Raw genomic sequence first — 7,687 nt, forward strand, 5'->3', positions numbered from 1 at the left:
AGCCGGAGCGGGGAGCAGAGCAGGCAGAAGGACCGAAGGACACTGCTGAGGGGAGCAGCGGCCGGCAGGAGAGGTCTGCGCGCCATGTGGGACCCTCCTCCGGTGGCCGGGGAGCAGCCGGGGATCGAACCGGTGTTGCAGAGGCTGTGGGCAGCCTCGCAACCCATTGCTCAACTGCTGCGCCACTGGGGAGGCCCCCCCCTAATTTCTAATCCCACGAGTCATTTTTCAATCTTCAGTGTTTTCTCCCGCCCCTTCCTCCCGGTGTGGCGCTCCTGTGTCTGCTCCTGGCCGGGCCCGCAGCGCTGGGCCCCACCTCGCTGCCCTCCCGCGCGAGCGTCGTCGCGAGGGCCCCTCCAGGCCGCCTTGCCTGGGCTCGCCCTTTGACCCGCTGGGCAGAGCGGCCTTTGCTCCGACATGCAGACGCCCGCTCGGGGCGCGGCTGTGCCTTTGTAACTCGCGGTGGTCTGGGCGCCACGCTTGGGCCTCCAACTCTCCAGGCTCGGGCAGCCGGGACCTGCGTGAGGTGTCGCCTGCAGCTGCCAACACACATTTTTGTGCCGGACACGTCCCCGAAGTGCTTGACACCTGGTGGCAAAGTGGGCTCCTGCGGAAGGGACCCTTCAGCGGGCCAGGCCGAGGAGGCCCAGGGCGCTCCTGCCCAGCCTCAGCCGGCCTGTGCTTGGCCCGTCCCGTTTCTGTGGATTTCCACGCCCGTGGGAAGGGTGTCCTGGGCTGTGGCCCCGCCGGCCTTCTGTGCGGTCACAGGTGTCCGCTTCTGCTCACTGGCGAGGACCCGCCGGCGCGGGCCCCCTCGGAGGCCGGGCTCTTGCTGCTGCTCTGGCTTGAGGCCCCACGCCGTGCTGTGGCCCTTGAGTTCTCCCGCTTGGGGTTCAAGCTTCCCAGAGGGGCACGTGTCATCACACTGAGGGTTTTGACCAGTTTCTGTCCCATTCCCTGGCCTCGGCCGCTTGGGACTTCCATCCGCCTGGCAGGGCTGGGCGAGGCTTCATCTGCTGAGCTCCGCCCCCGCCTGCTTCTTGGGCTGCTCAGCCCACGCTGACCCTCCGGGCGCCACACAGTGCAGCAAGGGCGGGAGTTCTCAGGTGGCCTGTGCCGACTGGCCCTAGCCAACCCCACGAAGGCCAGGTGCCCAGGGCTTCCCGATGGGCTAACTCAGCCCAGGGCATGACACTCTCGTCCCAGCCTCAGGAGCTTGCTGCAAGGGCTTCAGCCTAGAGTGGCTGCAGGCCAGGTGCAGCGTCCAGGAGGCTCGTCGCCTGCCTCCCTCCCTCTGCGTGGAGGTCGCGTGGGGAGCCCAGCAGGCCAGCGCCATGGCCACAGTTGGCTGCCAGCAGGCAGGGCCCTGCAAGCCGCTGGCAGAGCTATTCCAGGAGGCCTGCAAGGGCAGCAGCTCTGCGCTGGGGCTGATTCTGCAGTTGGCCGGGGAGGGTAGGCCGGGGCCCTCTGAGCTGCCTGCGCTCACACCCACCTAAGGCTCCCACCCACCAACCACCTGGGAGCCCTCGGACCTAGGGGAGGCAGGGAGCTGGCTCCCTGGCAGCGGGGCCAGGGCAGTGCCCAGCTCTCCCAGGAGCCCATGGCCTTTCACTGCCTGTGCACTGTGCAAGGATGCCAGGGCCTGGGCTCCATGGGCAACAGTAAGACAGCACCCGGCCCTCCTGGGTGTCCTCAGGACCCCAGGGTACCAACCGCTTCGAGCCGACCAGCTGCCTCACCCCCACTCCTCGACCTCTTGGCTGGGACAGAGAGCTGCTGGCTGGGCTCTGGCCAAGGGCCCCAGGTGCCCCTGGGCAGGCTGACCGTGCGGGGTCTTGCAGCTCCCATGAGAATCCTGCACCCCTTAGAGTGGGGCTTCACAGAGGAACCGCCCTGCCGGTGGTCAGGGGCCGCATCAGAGCCCGCTCACAGGCTGATGGACTCAGCTCACCGAGCCCCACAGCCGAGGGCCCCCCTGGGGCTCAGGCGCTGCACCAAGGGCCCCTGGCCCTACCCAGCCCAGGCCAACAGCTAACCTTCCCACGGCTGACTCCGCTCGGAAAAGTGGGCAGGCACATCCCGTGCAGCTGTGCCCCCCCAGCTCCCCACCTTGGGCCCACAGCGCTGATCTCTCCCCTCGCCCCTTGGGGAGCCCGAGTCCTCGCCTTGCTTTGTTCCCACCCCACGAATGCAGGGACCCCAGCCCACTGCAGGCATCCTGGGCGGACCGTCCCACAACCCCGTGGGCAGCCCTCCCAGGGTGTGAGACCGCATGGGCCCCCAGTCCTCACTGCAGTGGCCCCAGCACCCGCCGGGCCCAGGAGTGTTGGTGAAAGGGGCTGCAGCCTGGCCATGCGGGACCTCCCCGCAGAGCCGCACCTGGCTGGATGGCAGAGCCTGAGTGCAGGCCGCCACGGTCCGGCCACCTGCAGTGGGGGCTGCCCCAGGAGCTCCATCCCCAGAAAGGCAGGCTGGGCCCAGGGGGCCACCTCCACCGGCCTGGAGCCTGCGGGAAAGGGTCAGGACGAGCAACCAGACCAAGGTGGGGCCACCAGTCAGACACCAGCACCGCCGCCCTGCTGGGGGTGCCCGTCCAGAGAGCAGGACCCGGTGCAGAGGCGCCAACGTGTCCCCTGGAAGCTTCTCCGAGCTGGCTCCAACCTGGCATCCTGGGGCATGGGGCCGGGGAGCCCCTTCCTTCCGGGACACCCCCTTGAGGCAGAGGGAGAATGTCCCATGCCAGGCCAGGGGCAGCAGAGGCTGGAACAGCTGCCGTGGGACGTAGGCAACGCTGAGGGGCCGGAGGGAGACTCAAGGACATGAAAACAGCCACCGCGCGAGCAGGGGCCCCAGCCAGGAGTCTCCCCAAGAACAAGCCTGAGCTAAGGGGGTGCTGGCTGGGCCTCACCTGGCTTGGATCTCAGGACTGTCAGCCTTGAAGTGGCACCACTGTGTGGAGGGAAGGGAAACTATTTTTGGAAACAAAATTTTGAGGATTAGCTGCAAGGGAGCAAGGGAGCATGCAGTGGGGAGGGTCCCGGCCAGCTGCATGGCCCTGAGGCCCCACCCGGCCCCGGATGGGTTGGGCTGTTCTCAGCACAGAAGTCACATCAGGCCGAGAGAGAGGGCACTGGTCCCAGCCCTGAGGACCCCGAGCCGCGGCCACCGCGCCTGTGGCCTTTGGCTGTCTTGGAGCCGCGCAGCCCCAGCGTGCAAACCCTGGCCTTGTGTGTCGACTCCTGTGGTTTGATGATCACAAATGTGGGTTTCCACACGGTCACCCCGTCGTCAGGAAGTGGGTGGGACTCTGCGTGTGGGGCTCACATCATGCAACCTCGCTCACTCCTGGATTTCTCCAGTGTGGCTTGTTTCTCTTTTGTGTCATTTGTGGGTTCCCTGGAACCTTCCGGCAGATGCCCGCCTTCCCCTCGCCCAGCTGGCGAGAGTGGGGGTGCCTTGCCTCAGGCCGGGTCCCTTCACCTCGAGTGTTGGGTGGGCTTGGCAGACGCTCTGGACCAAGCTGGTGACTTCCTTGCTATTTTGATTTTTTTTTTCCAAATCAAAAAAGAGTTGAATTTTGTCAGATGTTCCTTCTGCATCGGCTAATTGCTCACGCACTGTGTTTTAAACCCTGTTTATACAGTGGGTCCTGTCGGCTGATTTTCAACTATCAACCGTCTGGCACCTCTGGACTAAACCTCGCTGAGCAGATCGGGCGAGTCCTCCACCTGGGCCGAGGTTGAGTCCATCTCTCGCCATGGAGGGCGTCAGCCTGAGGTTGTTTTTCTTGTGTGCTCTTGGTCAGGTTGAGTATTGGGTTTGGAATAGAAGATGAGAATATATGTGCCATCAGTGCTCTTTAAATGGCTGGGGGAATTCTCCAGAAACAATCCAGGCAGGAGACATTTCTTTGGGGGAGCTTTAAAGCCATAAATTCAATTTATGGCTTTAGCTCTCCCAGTCCGGAGGGCTTGAGTGCCCGGCTCCTCAGGACCCGGAGGCTGAGTCTCACGCCTCCTGCACCTGGCTGCCGGCCCCGCCCATGCTGGTCATTTGTCTCTTTTTTATCAATTGTTAGAGGTTTGTGAATTTAACCGGTCACTGCTTTTCTTTTCTCAATTTCACTGATTTGTCTTAATTTTACCATTTGCTTTGGTTTATTTCGTTCTGCGTTCTGCTTTTATTGCGTTTCCTAAGCTCTGCCGCAGCAGGCTCATTTCCAAGTGTCTCGGAATTTCCATCTTCCTGCTTAGTGTCGTCCGTTGTGGCCCGAGGACACACCCGGTGTGGTTTCCACGCCTCTGCATTTGTTGGTTTGTGGATGGCCTGGGGGAGGACCCCTCCTTCTGCATGTTCTGCAGGCCCCTGGGGACATTCCAGGTTCGCTAGAAAGCCACGTGGGCCTCCAGCCGAGTGAGGTGCCAGGCGGCTGTGTGTCAGCTGCCGACGGCAGAGGTCGGGTCTGCGCCCCGGCTGCAGCTGCTCTCTCCGTCCCCGGTCCTGGCGGCTGAGCGGCATGGCCTGCAGGCTTGGGGCTGCCATGTCTTCCCAGGAGGCCTCTCTCACTGTCCCGCTCTGCTCCAGGCATCTGCTTCGTCCCAGAGGTGTGGTGCCGCCTGCTCTGAGTCAGGTCTCCCTCCTCTCACACCTGCGCTTGTGGGCTTGGCGCCGCCCTCCCGGGCTGTCCTGTCTCCCGGCGGCAGGGCGCTGCAGCCAGGGCTGAGGTCTGCCTTCTATTCTCTCTTCTCTGTCTTTTTTGTTTCCTCAGCATTTTCCTGCACCCTTTGGGTGATGTGAGCATTTCTCACTCCATTTAATCTCAGTGTTTTTCGGTGTGTTGCTCTGTGAGGACTTCTTCGGGTTGGTTCTGTGTGACATCGAGGGCCTCACACGGTGAGGTCACAGTTGACCTCAGTCTGATCTCCCTCCAGCTCCGTTCACTCCCCCCATTTATAACTGTCTCCCACGCTTCCTTTACATGTGTCAAAAATGACGATGAGACAGAACGTCGTCACACAGTTGATTCCAGAGGAGCATCTACTGTTCTGAACCACTAACGGTTCAGTGTTATTCCATCGTGTTCTGTTTTCCATTGTGATGTTCTGGAATTCCTCGTTCTTCCCTGGCAAGAACTTCAATTTTTTTAAAAAAGATTATGTTTATTCATGTATATAACTGGGGTGCAGGCCAGGGAGGCCCACTGATTTCTTCATTCGTTATTATTTTTGTTTTATTGGAAAGATTTATCCATCTGGGCCTCCCTGGTGGCGCAGTGGGTTGAGCGCAGCGCTGTGAAGCTGTCCGCGGCCTCTGCAGCGCGGGTTTGATCCCCGGCCGGCCAGGGAGATTCCCACATAGCACAGCAGACCTCTCCTGTCTCCTCGCTGTTCCCCTCAGCAGTGTGTTTCAGTCCGTCCGCCTGTTCTACTTCCTACTCTGTCTCTGGTGAATCCTCTCACCCTCCCACACATCTGGCCTGTTCTCCAGCTCTTGTATAAATAAAAAAATTCTTTAAAAAAAAATTATCCATTTATACATACAAAAACTAGGGTATAGGCCAGAGGTGTGCGGGGGTGGTAGCACTCCCCAGAGACAGAGTGGGGAACAGAACAGGCGGTTTCACTGAAATCCACTGCTGAGGGGAGCAGCGGGGAGACAGGAGAGGTCTGCTGCGCCATGTGGTTAGCTCCCTGGCTGGGGATTGAACCCGCACTGCAGAGGCTGCAGACAGCTTCATAGTGCCATGTCTTAATCCCCTGCACCACCAGGGAGGCCCCTAATTTCCTCATTCTTTAAAGATCTTCTCATTGGACATGGAATGAATCCCAAACTTGGGTGTTTCTCTTTTACACTTGACAACTCTGGCTTCTGTGGTTTCTAGTGAGAGATGCACTGTTGTTCAAATGGGCTGTTTTCTCTGGAGGGGAGATCTCCTTACTGCCTTCAAGACTTTGTCTTTGCCTTTAGTTCTCAGATGCCTGATAACTACGCACTGTGTTTGTGGGCTCGGCCGCTAGAGCCACAGACCTGTGATTTTAACAACGGAAACTTTCTCAGTTGTGGAGGCTGGAGTCAAAGGCCAGGAGCCAGCAGGTCCTGGTGGGAGGGCCTGGCTTGCAGGTGGTACCTTTTTGCTGTGTTCTCACATGGGGGAGACAGAGAATGAGGGGGAGGCGACGGTCACAGACTTGTTTTCTGCACCCACTCGCTAAATCTCAGAAGTTTCTCCAGAGGCTTTAATCACGTGCACCGACCATCCAGGGGGCCTCAGCACCCGCTCTTTCTCAGGCTGTGTCCCTGGGCAGCTTCTGGGAGCAGAGAAGGTGAGAGGCACCTTGCTCCCCGGCCTCCCTACAGGAAGCTGGTGGCCGCCTCACTGACACTCCCTGGCTCCCCACGCCCACCTGGCATGCCCTTTGGGGCGTGCCCTTGCCAGAGGCTCTGCAGGCAGTGCTGGCAGAGCCCAGCCTCCTCCAGGCCCTGAGCTCCGGGCCCCTGAGGCACCCGCTTCGCTCAGCTCATATGGTTAGTCTGTCCGCTCAGCGGAGAGCCCCGCACGGCTGCTGAAGGCAGCTGACTTTCCATGGCACCCCCGCTAGACAGAGGCCTCCCCACCTGAATGACAGCCTGGCTGCTGTCACCTCTTCCCCAGGCCGCTGGTCTGACAGGTGCTCAGGTTCACAGGGGTCACTTCTTTGACCTCCACACATGGAAAGGAGTGTGACCTCTGCAGGTGAGAGGCCGTCTGGACCCCTGGGCCTGGTAGGTGCGCCTCAGGCAGGCCACAAAGAGTGGGCAGCCCCCACACCCAGTCCTCATTATGCCTAAGATGCTCCCCTCTGAGCTGTCGGGGCTCCCGGGGCCCAAAGCTCCGGCTCCAAGGGGCCCAGGGGGCAGCCTTGGGGGCAGGGCACACCCAGGCCCGGCCCTCATCCGCCTGCGCACGTGGGGCAGCCTCTCCGGCCTCCTGTGGCCACCGTTCTGCAAAGCCAGGGTCGCTGGCCAGCAGGGACAGAGGACGGATGGGAGCAGAGAGGGAGCCGGCGACGCGGACAGGCCGCTCTGCCGTCTCGCGTTTACGCCACGCCGGGGCCAGGCCGCGGGCGCCCAAGAGGCCACACGCCGGGCCAGCTCCCGCCTGGCCCAGGGGCCCGAGATCCCCGCGGCCGCGCGTCTGTGCCTGCGGGGCGGCTTCAGGCGCGGAGACGAGCCGGCCTGCGCCCCCCCGCCCGCCGGCGCCCGCCCCCGCCGCGTGGCGAGGCCGGCGGCGCCGCCCGGCCCAGCGCCGCTCTCCACCCGCCGCCACGCCGCCGGGAGGCCGGGCTGGGGGCTCGGCTGCGGGCCCGGGCGCCGCCTCCCCCGGGCGTCGGCCTCCAGGGGCCCCGGCCCCGCGGGGTCGCCGCGAGGGCCGCCCGCGGGAACCCAGGCGCCGCCCCGCCGCCCCACGGCTGGGGGCCGCCGGACCGATGGCGACCGCCCGGGGGAGGCCGACCGCCCCGCCGCGAGTTCAAGGGGGGACCCGCCCCCGGGCCCCGCGGATTGGCTGCGCGGCCGGCCGGCCGGCGGCGATTGGCCGGGCCCGACGCCTCTCGGCGCGCACGCCGCGGCCGCGCCCACTTCCGCCGCCGGGCCGGCGTCGGTCGCGATTGGAGCCGGCCGCGGGCCGCCCCGCCCCGCGGGCGACGTC

The sequence above is a fragment of the Talpa occidentalis genome, unplaced genomic scaffold, assembly GCF_014898055.3.
Source record: "Talpa occidentalis isolate TD23 unplaced genomic scaffold, MPIMG_talOcc4v2.1 talOcc4.6, whole genome shotgun sequence".
In the NCBI taxonomy this organism is placed as follows: Eukaryota; Metazoa; Chordata; class Mammalia; order Eulipotyphla; family Talpidae; genus Talpa; species Talpa occidentalis.